This window comes from Mytilus galloprovincialis, chromosome 11, assembly GCF_965363235.1.
Source record: "Mytilus galloprovincialis chromosome 11, xbMytGall1.hap1.1, whole genome shotgun sequence".
Taxonomy (NCBI): Eukaryota; Metazoa; Mollusca; class Bivalvia; order Mytilida; family Mytilidae; genus Mytilus; species Mytilus galloprovincialis.
Window position 1 is genome coordinate 49210442 of NC_134848.1, and position 17361 is coordinate 49227802.

A 17361-nucleotide genomic window follows, 5' to 3' on the forward strand; every position below is an offset into this window, starting at 1 on the left:
TTTTAGTATCTTCCATCTTTCTTTCCTGGACAAAACAAATATTTGCATGACTTATTTTAATAAATCACATGAATTGAAGGTGGCAATGATTTCAACCTAGTACTTTATAATGCTATTTTTACTGATATTTGAAAATACAAAATGAAGCAGGTTTAAAGTAGAATTTCAAAGATTGCTTATATCAAACATAACCTGAAAATTTCTATAAAAGTGTTCCGTGCAGATACATTACAATATGTATAATTCAGTGCTATAATCCTTGTCACGTCAGTCAGTCTCAAGCTTTACAGTGCATATCCACATCAAGACGGAGGAACGTGCTACGTGGTAGCTACAGTTGTCGATTAATGAGTTCGAATATCCTATTTGAATTCTGACCCTTTTCAAGTTATCATTGCACTTTACATCTATTCATTTCACACAGTTGGTCCTTTGTTGACGAAATCTGATAGCACACTTCTGAAACTAGTTTATCAGACACTTTGACTGGCTGTTGATTCGAAGGGCGGGTTGTACTTTTAATCAATTAATGATATTTAAACTTTGGTGAAATGTTATTGGTGTATTTAATAATGAAGTACCTTTTGAATAACATGAAAAAAACAAATCAGATACTGCGTTAGTTAAACTCTTTGTGAAACGTAGTTAAGTTTCAAAAGTGTCAAGACTCTTGAGTCTTTGCAGATCACTCATTTATATTTTATCAACATTTTAAAGTTTAATTAAACTGTTGGAAAAGTGTCAATATGACAATTATACCACATTTTCTACTAAAATGTAACGTCTTTTTGTGAAGTCTATGCTCCTTCTAATATTGAATTTAAAGAAGAAAACATGGAGTGGATGTGTGGCTTTATTTGTTAATTAGCATTTTTATGTGCACGTTAAAAAAAAGGAAAAGAGTTAGTGTACATGTATCATCAAATCTGCTGTTAAAAGAAATGATATATATTTTTAGGACCAAATAGATGTTTTTCGAATCCATGTGCAAATGGTGGACAATGTACCAATACTGCAACGACATTTGTGTGTGCTTGTACTGGCCAGTGGTCTGGACCTACATGCTTAAGTAAGCTGTCTCATTAAATGAATGAATGTGTGTTATTCAGGTTGTCAGTCATGAAGAACTTTTGTATAACATTTTTTGATTCGATTGAAGAGTCTTTTGTAGACGAAACGCGCGTCTGGCGAAAATACTAAAGTTCAATCCTGGTATATATGATGAATTTATATTGACAATACGATAAACGATTGCATTTTATATAACATTCCTTAAAGAGTTGTGTTTATGCTCGTCTCTCTAAAGAAATTATCAATTTTTGTAAAGAAAATTATGAAATTCCTAAATTAATTACACCAATTGCCCTTTATAATATACTATGTATCTGTGTCTCGTTTGTCCTGTCTCGCTATGTATTATCTTATGTTTGTAAGTATACTATCCTCTTAAACACCTGTATTTGTCTGAATTTATGAAAAAAAATCATGAAAATTTTGAAAATCTATATCACTCTACTCGACATTTGTAATTTTTTAAACAAAGTGAATAATTAAATGTCGATATTAATTGCTTATTGTGATGAAATTAAATCATATTGGCTGCTGAAAGCGAATTATAAAAATGTAAACATTATTTTTTTGACTTGTCACAGACATTTCCTTATGTAGAAAATGAGGAACTAAATCAGTTTTGATCTCTTTTTGGTAAAATGATTTCTCAATCAGTTGTAAACATGACATTATGTAAAAGCTATAGTCTGATAATCTAAGATATATATCATATAATGTCTTTAATCATACGTTATCGTAGCATCTCAATTAACAGCAACACATTTTGGAATTTAATCAAAATGTCTACCATGATCATGCACGATAATGTAGTAAAACAATCTGTATAAAATGGCAGTGTCATACATTATTCTCCTTCCAGTTGCATCAACTGCTGTTTGTACAGCAGATTATTGTTTGAATGGTGGGCACTGTAATATCCAAGCTGATTTCACACGCAAATGTAGTTGTATAACAGGGTGGACCGGCAACAGATGTCAAAGTGAGTCACTTGTTTTGATTGGAAAAAGGAAGTAACACACGCCCACTAAACGAAATGAAAAAAACTACCAAATTAACAACAACACAGTATCAAGCAAAATACAAAATAAATTAATTTTCACTTGATTCACTGATTGGTGATTGCTTTACGACACATCAACACTTCAAGGCTAGAGCTATTTTAAATATAACAAAAAAAAAAATTCTTGACAGCATTCTAATAAACAAAATAAGGTAAACTTAGGGATAATTAATTTTGAGTACTATATCAGAAAGAAACAGTACATAAATTTATTTTTTATATCTTCAGATTGGAAGTGAGTTTTGTTATGCATTGATTTTTGTCGGTCTTCACTCCCAATTACTCAATAAGAGAGTGACTGTATATAAGAAAAAAATGCCTGTACCACGTCATAAATATGACAACTGTTATCCATTAGTTTGACGTTTTTGAGCTTTTTATTTTGCCATTTGACAACGGTCATTCCGTTTTGTATTTTCGTCCGCGTTCGTTTTTTTTTAATAATTTTACTGTTTATGCAATACTGTCAGACCATTCAAAAACTTATCTAAAATAGTACTCTCCTCAAGTATTCTCAATTTTTCAAAAGTTTAAATATAAAATAAATCTCAATGCCCTCAATCATTTGCTTCAGAAATGAGGTAATCTAATAATAAACTCAACTGCTCTTATCCTTAAGAGGAATACTGACGAACTAAGGTAATAAGTTGTTAAATTTTAATAACATAATACAAAGCCTTTGAATGAAGATGTTTCATATTTTGTTTTTACGACTCTTTTTGTGTTGCTTTTTAGCGGTAACGGCAGACAACCCCTGTATAAACAACCCATGTGGACCTGGAGGTACTTGCAGACAGGAATCCTCCGGATTTAGTTGTACCTGTCCTAGCGGAAGAACTGGGGATAGATGTCAACGTAAGTATACAAAACTGGTTTGTAATAACATGAGCAACACGACGGGTGCCACATTTGGATCAGGATCTGTTCACCTTTCCTGAGCACCTGAGATCACTCCCAGTTTTTGGTGGTTTTGATAAAAAAAAAAAGTTGTTATCTTTGGCCCCTTTTTTGTGTTTCATAACTTACTTATGTTGTTTAGTCTTTAGTTTTCTGTGTTGTGTCTTTTTTACTATTATTTGTCTGTTTGTCCTTTTTAATATTTTTTAGCCATGGAGTTATCAGTTTATTTTCGATTTAAGAGTTTGACTTTACCTCTGATATCTTTCGTCCCTCTTTTTTGTTTCATTCTGCAATTTATTTGTTTAATAAACAAATACTGGCGTACATATTACACAAAGTGATATTTCATTCATTTAAAAATTTACCCTTGCCTTTTGTTCCTTTTTATACCCCCGCTTTAAAAAGGGGGTATACTGTTTTACCTCTGTCTGTCAGTCCGTCAGTCCGTCCGTCAGTCCGTCCATCAGTCCGTCAGTCAGTCCGTCCCATGAAACTTTCGTCACATTTTTCTCAGTAACTACACATCCACCCTTTCTGTAATTTGGTATCAACATTTATATATGTCAGCCATACCGTGTGATGCGTTTTCAGATTCATCACTTGACAACTTCCTGTTTACCGAACACTTGTCTGATTTTACACATGATAGCCAAGTTGAAAATTTTCGTCACATTTTTCTCAGGAACTACAATACAAGGATTTCTGAAATTTGGTTTCAGGATTTATATAAGTCAGCTATACCGTGTGATGCGTTTTCAGATTTATCACTCGACAACTTCCTGTTTACCGAACACTTGTATGATTTTACACATGATAGCCAAGTTGAAAATTTTCGTCACATTTTTCTCAGGAACTACAATACAAGGATTTCTGAAATTTGATTTCAGGATTTATATAAGTCAGCTATACCGTGTGATGCGTTTTCAGATTCATCACTCAACAACTTCCTGTTTACCGAACACTTGTATGATTTTACACATGATAGCCAAGTTGAAAATTTTCGTCACATTTTTCTCAGGAACTACAATACAAGGATTTCTGAAATTTGGTTTCAGGATTTATATAAGTCAGGTATACCGTGTGATGCGTTTTCAGATTCATCACTCGACAACTTCCTGTTTACCGAACACTTCCATATTTTTACACTATTAATATTATCCACTTGCGGCGGGGGTATCATCAGTGAGCAGTAGCTCGCAGTTTCACTTGTTCTATGCTCCTTTTATAATTAGATATAGGAAGATGTGGTGTGAGTGTCAATGAGACAACTCTCCATCCAAATAACAATTTATAAAAGTAAACCATTATAGGACAATGTACGGCATTCAACACGAAGCCTTGGCTCACATCGAACAAATAGCTATAAAGGGCCCCAAAATTATTAGTGTAAAACCATTCAAACGGGAAAACCAACGGTCTAATTATATATGTATGCATTTACATAATATTTGTTATTGATATACACACATAGTGATAAGTGTAAAGGAAACCCATGGTCAATTCCCGGATATAATATATTTTGCAGTCGATTTGATTTATTTCTACGCCAACTTTTTCGGTAAAATTTTTATAAATAGCTGCTTTATGATGGGCTTATGGTTATAACTTGATTGACTAATATGTAACGTCTCTGTGTTATACCGTTTAATATACAGCCTCTACAAAAATATATAAAAGACACATTTTGATTGTTATGACGGTACTCAAATTTTTATAATCTGTTTTTTTCTTTTAAATTCATAACTGAATGTTTTTATAAAACTTTTACGGAAGTCGCTTTGAATTTTTAAATTTATTTTTATTTGTGTTAAGTGGTTTGATATCGTTACAAATTCTCTATTATCTCTGTACCATATTGTCAACAATTATCAAATTAAAAACTAAATCATTTTTAGATGCAACTGGTTTAAAGAAGTTACATTAAAATCAATACATATTTAGGACCTGCTATCTATAACGGTTGTGTTAATAATAAATTACTTTTTTTTAGATGTAGAAAGTCTCTGTAACCCAGGTCCTTGTCAAAACGGAGCCTTATGTACTGTTTTTATCATGATGGAGTTCTGTCGCTGTCAAAATGGTTGGAAGGGACCGCTTTGTGACCGTAAGTATAAATATATAGATCATACATTGTTTAATCAATATTTAAAGTAAAACACTTTCTACAATTGTTTATTTAGAACACAGGAAATAACTCTGTATGCTAATGTCTGATAGTCGGACCAAATCTACAAATGTTTAAAACAAATACTTATCTTATTACAAATAGAATGTATATGGAAACTTTTACTTCTTATTATTCATGTTGTTGTTAGTATATGAATTTTGTATAATTAATCTTATTTAATATTCACATTATAAATATATTCTGTAACTACTATTTTTATTCTTATATTTATAAGGTATTTACACTTTTCCGTTGAAAACCTTTAGATTTTGTTCTGAATATTGTTTTTCCTTCTGCATATTTTTTTTTCTTGCAGTTCATTATTTGTCATGATGTCGCTTTGATATTTTGTATATGATATCGAACAGTTTATGCGCTTTTGAAACTGACCCTATTCAGCCGAACAATTTTCTTGTAAGAGTTATCTCCCCAAATACTAGTTTTTTTGTGTCGATTACTCCTTGGCAACCCTAAATGATTAAAACAAATTTATTTTACTAAATTGTTCGCTATACCTATAGGTTGCACTTTGTTAATACAGCTGTTTCTCAAAACACGCCTCTTTTGGGGAGATCTTGAATATTCATAGAAAATTGATTTTGTTTACATACTGGTTCCCAGTTATGCTCTCAGTGTTCCATCTCACAGATACATAGCTTGGGAATGTTACCAGTAAATAAACATGTGCATATTGTTTACATTGAAATCTGTGGTAACCTTTCATTCGAGGTAGGGGTAGTTAAGAAAATTAGTGTTAGTTTAAACTCTGAGAAGTTCAGGGCATATAAACGTTGAAAATATGCCGCACAGCCCTATATTTTGACCTTTGAAAAAAATTGTGGTGCATATGAACTTTCAATTCTAGGATAAGATTTTTTTCAAAACTTCATAGTAAAAGTGGTACAGTTTTAGCCGTAAAAGGAGTTCCTATGGGAAATTGCATTGTCAATATTTACAGAAATGTAACCTTTAGTATGTTGAGTTTGGTTTTCACCGAAGCGTTCCAGAGACTCCATATGAGAGTTATTTCACCTTGTGCTATAAGTGATATGTATTTATAACTGGTAAAACATAAGTTATAAAGACCTAGGGTCTTTTGATTTTAGGTCCTAGGTCCAAAAACTAGAAAATTATGTCAAGGACAAAGGTCAAGGTCATCTACGTAATTTTAATGTTTCACTTATTTTCACATTTTGTTTTAAATTGTATAAATAATCGACAAATTATTTTTTTACTAAATTGTTAGTTGCGACATTTCGTAACACAAACATTTTGTTTGAAAGGAGAAGCTATCATTGAATTGGAGTTTTCTACGCTCTTATATTTAAAAAAACACTTATGGTGATATAACTCAGACGTAGACTTTTTTTATTTGAGGTCCTTGGTTTATGACCTTGAAATTGAGATCAATGTCATTGGTTAATTTGACGTTCTAGATTTTGACCTTTGATTTTACTTCATGTTGATACATGATAAAGCCATGGGATTTTTTGCATAAGTTGCAAGCCATATGACCTTGAAAAATCTAACTGTAAGTGACCTTGTGAAAACCAGAGAAAGCTATTTGTTGTACTTGTGTAATGTACAAGTATTCAGAACCACATATTTTTGGAATCAGTGTCAAGTAAACTATCGAATAATATCGGAAGTAACATTTTTCAAATCACAAAGAACTAGTATCTCCCTTATTTAAAAAAGAAAGTCTAGAAATTATATATAATACAATCCTAAGCAATCATTTAACGCTGGAAATACCATTTTAAACGGAATTTTGATAAGTTTGTATCAAAATAGATCGTTCGGGTGGAAAGACTACACATTGTTCTCTGAACAAATGTGTTTTGCAAGATGTTGCTGATATGTTTGGTATATGATAATTCGCAAAATTTATGTTACAATTCGGCTGGTGGACTATATGTTCGATGTTTTCAAGATATCAGAAGTCAGTACTTCGGTATCGATGCGATTTACAACAAACATTTCTAAAATTTTCCTTTTATAAGTTTATATTTAAAGAGACTGAGGTTTGAACTTAGAGGAAAAGTTGACCTAAAATGAATTTGGCTATTTTGAGATACATCTCTTCAACTTTTTAGATTCTTAGACATCATTGTCTTTCAAATATATAAGGCCTTGATAATTCCTGATACAGATGTTTACATTAAAGCGCTTTAAACGCATTACATTCATAACGTGTTGTAATCATCTGAATACTTTTCTGTGTACGAATTAGATTTCCGACCAATGTTTTTCTTGTGATTGCATTTTATCCTTTGCCAGTTAAATGCATTGCTCATTATATCTCAAGGATGTTTTGTTCAATTTTGACAGAAGTGGAACGGATATGACACTTATTTTCCGACCATGTTTTACATTTAGTTATATATTGATGTAATGCATGCACTGTAAGTTATAAACCTAAAGTATGTTGATTTGAGGTCCTTGTTTCAGAAAAAAATACTTTTGAGTCCAACGTTAAGGTCAAAATTCACGTTCTCATTTTTGATTTTTGCTTGTTTTATGATCTCTTCTGACATTTTTAAAGATATATACTAAAAAAACTAGTGCAAACGGTTCTTGTCATTATGATAAAGGTATGATTTGTTTGCTTTAAATCAATAAAATTAAAACTTATAGGATTTTCTTACTTGAAATATTTAATCTAAGGCTAATTGATAAACCTACGTACATATTAAAACCAAAGTATCCTTTTGTAAAATGTTGGGTGACATCTGACCATGATAACATTTTGATGGAAATGGGGAATGTGAACAACCCGACCATAAAACAGACAACAGCAAAAGGTCACCAATAGGTCTTTAATTCAGCGAGAAATTCACGCACCTGGAGGCGTCCTTCAGCTGCCCCCTAAACATATATCTATACTAGTACAGTGATAAGGGACGCCATACGAAAATCTGAATTATGCACAATAAACTAAAATTGAAAATCATACAAGACTAACAAGGCCAGAGGCTCCTGACTTAGGACAGGCACAAAAAAAGCGGTGGGGTTATGTTTTTTTAGATCTCAACCCTCCCACTATACCTCTAGCCAATGTAGAAAAGTAAATTCATAACAATACGCACAGTAAAATTCAGTTCAAGAGAAGTCCGAGTCCGATGTCAGAAGAGAAAACAAAAGTTACACACATGAGCGAATCGTACAAGTTGAGATATATAAACACCGTAAGATGGTGACAAGGGAACGTCACCATCTAAAAATGTATAATTAACGATAGGAAATGAAAAACATCTCTTTTATCATAAATTTTTGTATTAAGCTTTCCGTTAATGATATAGATATCAAAATCGAGGAAATGTCAGTGGTCATTGTTAGTATTAGCTTTATTTTAAGTAAGTTCAACAGCATAAATTTCTTTATTATACATACTGAAGTCGTATTTATTGAGAGCCAATATATCATCCAAATATCTAAAAGTATTATTAAATTGTTGTACCAGATGTTGTTTCGATGGGTCTTTGCCGATTTTAGTCATCAATTGTAACTCATAGCAATACAAAAAAACAGGTGCGCAATAAGTGGTAACAGTTAGCCCCCATTGGAATTCCGATAACCTTGCAGAAGGACAATCGGAATTAACAGTTAGTAAATTTTCTTTCAAATGCTGTATTTGCAATAGTTTTAAGGGAAGATGCACCTTAAAAAATTAAATTGAGAATAGAAATAGGTAATGTGTCAAAGAGACAACAACCCAACTAAAAGGACAGAAAACAGCCGAACGATGGACATAGAAACCATATATATAGAAACCATATATATATAGTTTTCAATTTAGACTTGTTTATGTATATATATATATATATATATATATATATTTATATACAACTCGTCTAAACATCAACCCAACAATGTTAGATCTATAAATTTACTTTCGCAAATATTTGGTTCTTCCCTCGCCGGGATTCGAACCTATGCTACTTTGATATCGTGACACCAAATCGCCTGCACTGCAGCCGTCCCGCTAGACCACACGACCACCTGGGCTCTTTTTATATTAATATATATATATATAACTTAAACCTATCATTTAACACCAGAAGTGACATAATATAAACTCCATGTAGCTAAGTATCTCTCTTATTACAGGCATAACTTATATGTAAACCAGATATGTTTCGACTTAGTGTACTAACACCAATCTTTTAAGATCAGAGTTTGTTTTTTTTAAAACCGGGAGTTGGCAAATATATACCTTATTTTACGCAAAAGTATATGGACACTGTCTAAACTATTTCAGCGTGAAAAGAAAACCAATATACAAGACCAAAAGTAACATTTACGTATCAAGAAGTAGCAAAGTATCTCCCTGGTTTCAAACAAATCGAAATTTATGTTTCGAATAAGTATGAAGAAACCTATGATTGGACCTCAATGTTTACTTTTTCAAAACTTAAAGCAGCTTCTAAACACTTTTTTGATGTGGTAATATAATCAATTTTGATTGTTTTGATGATTATTATTATTATTTTTAGTAGTAGTAGTATTAATATTTTTATCATAAACATATCTTTAACACGTAGGAGACGATCCATGCATTCCATTCCCGTGTTCTGCTACTCAATCGTGCAATGATGTTAATGGTCGTCCGGATTGTGTAGATTAATAGAAACTTACAGGTGAGTCACCAATTCGATAAAAAGCTACGTTATACATGTTATATAGAATCAAAATACTGATTGTTCGTCTCCACATCGTGTACATAACAAACGGACAATTCAAAACGGAAAGTCCACTATTAAACTGCAAAACCAAAAGCCTAAACACATCAAACGAATGAATAACAACTATCATATTCCCGACTTGACACAGGCATTTTCGTTCGTAAAATTATAATGGTGAGAATGATAAGAATATGTTCTATGTTTCACAAATATAGTTTTCTATAAAAACATTTTAAATAATAATCTTCTACATTCTTAGCCGGTTTATTTCGGGGTTCGAGTTGTTCTGACTTATTTAAAGTTGTCTTGTGTGAATTGGTGTTTGTCTTTTGGTTTTGGTTATACTTTTGGCATGTCATTGTCAATTGAAATAAGAAGACGTGGTATGGGTGTCAAAGAGACAACTAACAATTCTAGAACTTGTATGCCAAAACAAATATCGCTGAAAGTACGGCCTTCAACATAGTTTATTTTTGACTTATGAGTCAGAATAAGCGTTTTATTTCGCCTCCTTTTAACTGCAATCCAGACCTCGTATGATCAAGTGGAAACAAATGAGGTTATCTATTAGAATTGAATCATTCGAACTATAAAAGATGGCTGCTTTACAAATCAAAACATAAACATGTCAAAAGTAAAAAGACAAAAAGTCCGAGAAAAACTTAAAACTGAAGGTCCTTAATCAAATAGCAAGATCAAGAGCTCACATGAACAAACGGATAACAACTGTTATATTTCTGACTTGGTAGTATCATTTATTAAGAAGAAAACGGAGGATTAAACCTGGTCCTAGAGCTAGTCATAATAAGTTTTTATTTGAATGACATAGGGGATTATAATAATGTTTGCCCTCGTGTAGTCTGTTTGGTTAAATTTTACATTATTTCAATAGAGTCAGTAGAGCGCAAGAAAAGGAAATGTGTTATCAGTATTTTCTTGTTTCTGAAGTCATTGGCCAATCAGAGATCTTCTATCTTATCGTGCAATTATGTAAGAAATACATTCGTATATGTAAGCAGGCAAATATTTTCCTGTAAAAAAGTGATTTCACAGCATAAGCACATTGTATCCAATATTCACTTTATTAATATTGTTACTGTTGTTTTGTTTTCTAAAATTGTTTTATGTTAAACACAATAAATTTTCTTTTTCAGATCAGACCTTGTTAGGCTTTCGACGAAGATATTAACCAGCTAAACTGTGAAGAACTTTTTTTCTGATTTATTAGCATACATTATGTACTTACAATTCCTTATGAACTTTATATTCTTATGCTTCAGATATAACTTTTGCTCTCCGTGTTTGATAATATAGATGTTCGCTACTCGGTTTCAAAATAACAAACTATCTAAAATACTGTTATAAATTGATAGTATTTAAACAAAGCAATTAAAACAAGTCAAAAAGTGAAAGATCTGTGTGCTTGTTTTCGAGATATAATCCAGATTTTTCTTAAATTTGACATAAGCACCTTTTTCATTTCATAAACTAAGAAAAAAATAACTATGATGTCATAAAATTTTCAAATATGGCTGTAACAACTATATGTAATAATACTAACGAGAGAAAAGAAGAAGTTATTTTGGCAATTTGTTTTTTAATAACACTACATGCATAGAACCAGAGAATTCAGACTATTTGACATTATTCGAAAACAAGAGTAGCGAACATTCTTAAGTATTTTAAGTTGTTATACATGCTCTACTTCCAATAAAATACTAACCAATGCAGATCCTTGCTGTTCATTTACAACCATTTTGCCAATAAATTGAATTCAAGATTGCCAATGGTAAAATATATACATCAATATGGAAAAGCTGAAAAACAAATGTAGTAGAAACAAAAAGATTACTTGCTACCAGATTTCACTAAAATCATACACACTTTTGAACAACGCTCTTAAAGACTTCTCTTTGTTACCCACATCGTCAAATGTATCTCTCATCGCAAGGGTATTAACTATCTACATAATCAATAGTGTCTACATCCTAGATCTTCTACAGTTACATTGAGGTTAAAACAAACCATTGGATTTTATGGGCGCAGCCATTTTATAAAGATCATGGTATTCAGAATTTATAGTATGGCTAATCCTGATTGGTCGATTTGTGCGCCCATTTATTTTTTATTATTAAAGACTTCGTGCACTGCATTATACCGAAGGTCAAATAAATCATTTTCATGATCCCTAACAGAACTGAGTTGTCTTTCAACGCTAGGATGAGACTCGTGTTTTAAGGAGACAATAAATTCACCAAAAATTGAAACATTTGGATTTTCATTAAAACCTTTATTTATTACAATATAAGTAATTACTTTATGATAAATCAACCAAAACAATCAATTCTTTTTGTTTATATCATTGAAAAAGCTCCAAATTATCTTCCTTTGGTTCAAAAATGCCAATTTTAGCAAAGAAATTGAAATATTTTATTAACTCATCGGTGACCTATTTTTTTCATAATTTTATTCAAAAAAGCTGTACAACAACTAAAAAATTGTAAAATTGAAGCGATTTCTGTAATTTAGTCTCTTTTTATTTCGATATTACATCTATGTCTCCTACTAGTTCAACAGAAAATAAGTCCCTTAACAAATATGTATGCTCCTTTCGAAGGCAGATTGTGAGCTTAAATGAAAGGTGATTCCATTGTTTTATTTAGTTTTTTATTGAGAATATGATAAAGTTCATTTATAGAAACAAATAGCGAAATCCTATATTTTAAAAAAATATGTATTTATACCCGCGCGCCCTCTTTTTTGATAGGCATGGGAGATCAGTACAAATTAAGTTAAAAAAAAGCACCGGAACCTTTATTTGTTTGTATAAAAAAATACTGTCCTAAATTATTTTTTTCTTTGATTCTAGCAGAGTAATGTTTTAAAAATCAACTTTCTACTTTCTGCATCTCCAAAATGGCTATCATTGTCACCTATGGAGATATAAATTGTTTAGCACAATCATGACTAGACAACAAATAAATTTTCAATACATCATTCGGAATATACTATAAAATGAGAATGGAAATGGGGAATGCGTCGAAGAGACGACAACCCGACCATAGAACAGACAACAGCAGAAGGTCACCAATAGGTCCGCAATGCAGTGAGAAATTCATGCACCCGGAGGCGTCCTTTATCTGGCCCCTAAACAAATAAACTAATAGTAGGTTATTTTTGTAAACTGTTTTCCAGAATGGACTATTAGGGATTGATATCTTACTTAAAATATCGTTTAACATGTCACATAATGTGAAATGAGCAACCGTATTCAGTCGTTTGTTAAATTTTGTTTTCAAGTGTATACATTGTTTTGTTGATAATTACACCCCTACTTTACAAAAATTTTACCTTTGTCTTTCCGTTGGTCCATCTGTCAGTCCATAATCCAACAGTCCGTCAATCCGTATGCCCCATGAACATTTTTCGTCGCATCTTTCTCAGGACCTACGTCACACGGATATCTGAAATTTGATTTCAGGGTTGAGTTCATAGGTTTACCGTATGATACGTTCACACATTACCCAACAATTTCCTATATACTGAACACTTACACACCATTAGACACATGAATAGCCAATTTGAAAATGTTCGTCATATTTTTCGCAGAAACTTCTATACAAAGATTTCTAAAATTTGTTTCACGGTTTATAATAGTCAGCTATATCACGTTTTTAGATTCATCGATTAACAACTTCCTGTTAACCAAAATATTTGGGTGTGGGTATCACCAGTCAGCAGACGCTAGCAGTTTCACTTGTTGTTATTTAAATTATCATACATGTTGGCTCATTTAAAGTTAAGCTAAAGTCAAAATATAGGACACTTCATTAACATCTAAACTTTGCCTGTATTGTTCAACCTATAATGAATAAAGTCCTAATCTATAGGAACATATCTGTAAATTGTTAATAAACTTGAAATTGTTATGATGCGGCTAAACCGGTTCTTTGGGTGAATTTTCAAAGAAATCTAGAGGCCAACGAGACGACTTAATTTGATTAAAATTGGTAAAGGCGAAAACTGTTACATGTAATGAAGTACAAGCTAATGTTTTGTCTCATAAATATGTTTCACTGGTATATTTCTCCAATTTCTGTATTATACCTTCGATATTCGTTCACTTAGATACATTAAATTAACTTAAACTCGTAAAACAATACTTTTTTCTGAAAAATCACAATTAGCTTGTACTGCATAACATGTACAAGTATTCGTCATTACTAATTTTAAACAAATTAAGTCGTCTAGCAGGCTTCCAATTTTTTGAAAATTTATTTTTCACCCCATGAACTGGTTTGGCCACAACATAACAATTGCAAGTTTATTTACAATTGACATACTGTTGATTCATTAATATTTGTTAGATACCAATTTTCGTGTAATTCGTGGGTACAGGGGAACCACGAATTTAAATATTTAACGAATTGCCAATTTTCCAAAGGAATGTAAGCAGACTTTGCCAAAACCACGAAATTAAATATCCACGAATATGCAAGTTTAACTCAATCCACGAAAATTGGTACCCACGAAAAAAATTAAATCCACAGTAGTGTGTATGTGTTAAGTATGTTTAAATGAAGATATTTTCATATCGTTAAGGACTTTATTCATAATAGGTTGTGAAATACGGGCAAAGATAAGATGTTTATAAAGTCCTGTATTTTGACTTTAGTGGAACATTAAACAGTAGCTAAAACATCACAGTAGACAATATTAAAGTGTAGTTGAAGGTAAACACCATATACTGCTAGATGTATATGAAGAAACAGTGTATGCGTATCATGTGTTTGTGTGCGCTAAGGCTTCCATATATGTTTTCCGTTAAAATCTTTATATATGTTTAATGTTTTAAAATGAATAAAGACGATGAAAGTATGTTCTTATTCAAAACAACGACAAAATGTTGTAATCAGTTGTTGTTATGTTTCGTAACCTTCACTGTGATCTAGTTATGTGTAATACACATGCATGATGGTAAATCGGGATTATCAGCAAATTGAGCTTTAAAAACAAGAAACATAATAGTTTCATTTATATTTTAATGAAAATGTAGCCCAAAAGAAAAAATTTTAAAATGTATAAAATTCCGGGTTTTCCATGAATGATTTAGCGAATTTGACTCATGGCAAAACACGTACGTCATATGAATAAAAGCTTCCATGCAAAAGATAATTTCATTGCTTGTTCGCTTCAAATTCGAATAATATCTCATTAAAGTAGCACACTACAAAGATTTATAACTCCAATTCCCTAGTTTTAAAATGCTGCAACTTTCTTTATGATGCTTGAACATTTATAAAAGTGGAATAAATGGATTGCTACATGTTACAGATTTCTCTTTCAAATAAATGCAATTTCAGTATTGAAAAATTATGTAATCATTTATAATGTTATAATTCTATTGAAATTAGCAGCTTCGTGGATACCCCAAGGTATTGATTTTATTATATGTAGTTTTTAGAGCCATTATCTACAAAAGTGTGTCTGAGATTTCGGATAGAATGTATAGATCTCATTTTACATCTAATCAAACATTTTCTACTTTTATGTGGTAAGAATGTTTACACTAATTAAAGATTTATGAGATCAAGAAATATGATAGCGATAATTTGAGACACCTCTTTATAGCTCCTGCTGTTGTGATTAGGATTGCGTTAACTTTCCTGTAGTGTTATAGAGATGATAGAGCTTAATTCATTCAAGTGAACTGACTAATATTTGGCCATTAATTCCATAATAATTGATTACATAATGATTGCATAACAAAAATATTGCATTCATTTGAAAAATTATTCTTGTATCTATCTATATATACCTCTGTATAAATTGATATGCATTATGATCAAGTAGTTAGCAAACAGATGTCACAATCGTAAGCTAAGACAGTTTGAATATTGACTAATTAAATCATTAAAAGTACATGTATTAAGAAAAACATATAAACATATTTCCAATTCAGTGCATTAATATATCTCAAAAGTTTGATTTAAATTTTTAAATCATGCATCCATTAACATTTTCTTCATGCATTCTTTTCTCTTCCTGCTTTGACTGATAACAAAGAAATTAAAGAAAAAATAATGAAAAAAACCCACATCAAACGAACGAACGATCAGCTAAAACAAATCATATCAATCAAAACTGTACACAAAATGTAAACTTTATCATGTTCATTACAAACTTGAACAATATAACGATTTATCGTGGCAAAGAAAATAATATATTTGTGAAATCTTTCTGTAACTCAGAATATATATATATATATATATATATATATATATATATATATATATATATATATACTAGACATGCAATTAGAAGGTGGCATCGGATTGTTATCTAAACATTTGAAAAGGAAAGAACCAATAACCCTTCTTTCGCACTTTTGTGATTATTGCTTTCCTCATAGTTCGTACTGATTGACTTTCTCATCAATGACGAAAAATGAAATACAAGAGTACATACTGATCAAGTTATTATATCAAACAAATGTCACAAACGTACATCTAGACAGTTTCAATACTGACTAATTAAATCTTTAAGTACAAAGAATAAAAATATACAAATATTTTCAATTCAAAGCACTAATATGTGTTCAAAGTTTGTTTTAAGTTTTAAAATCATCCAAACATTATCCATTTTTTTCTCATGCATCATTTTCTTTACTCTCTCTTACTGATAGCAGAGGAATTGAAAAAAAAAAATGATGAAAAACAAAACAAAACAAAAACACAACAAACGAACGAACGAACAGCACATTATCATTAGTAGTAAAAATTACAACCAGAATCTTAGCAATAAATCATCCGCTTTTCCAACAAAACATACAAAACCCAACCAATGTGGGAAAAGGTTACATTTTTACCAACACAACATATAGGACTCGGAGATGCGATGAGGACGCTGAAGTGAGATGGTCACTCTGAAGTGCGATGGTCACGCTGAAGTGCGATGGTCACACTGAAGTGCGATGGTAACGCTGAAGTGCGATGAGGACGCTGAAGTGAGATGGTCACTCTAAAGTGCGATGATCACACTGAAGTGCGATGTTCTACACCGAAGTTCAATGGTCTGTGTGACGCATGATCACAAGTTTAATCTCCTTTCTACAGACGTTTACTTATCATTATAAGTAGATTTTTAATATTTAAAAAACATTTACATTCATTATTGTCTATTGTTGTCCTTTATTCAGTTATATTCAAAATGAGAGATCGTACTCTTCGATTTCCTACATGTGGACATAATTCTGGATTATCATGTTATCTAGGCATATACGTTGTATCTCTTATGAATCCCTCGTTTATAACATTTTAATGAAGAGAGTTCGTCTGCAGACCCAAATGTATTGAAAGAATGTTACGCACCATCGTACGATAAACAGAACCTTTTGTAGATTACCTCAATCCACCAAAAAATACTCTCGTTTCGCGTAGTTTTTAAAGTTATAAGACCATTTATATCATGTCAGTTAT

The 17361-nt window shown here is 31.4% G+C and overlaps 1 long non-coding RNA gene across 1 annotated transcript; it reads left to right on the forward strand.

Moving 5' to 3' along the window:
* The first annotated feature begins 958 nt into the window (after positions 1-958).
* LOC143051194 (uncharacterized) lies at positions 959-11613 on the forward strand. The gene is made up of 6 exons (XR_012970640.1): positions 959-1069; positions 1931-2050; positions 2867-2986; positions 5022-5135; positions 9743-9838; positions 11038-11613. It is a non-coding gene; the product is annotated as an uncharacterized LOC143051194 (long non-coding RNA).
* The last annotated feature ends 5748 nt before the right edge of the window (positions 11614-17361 follow it).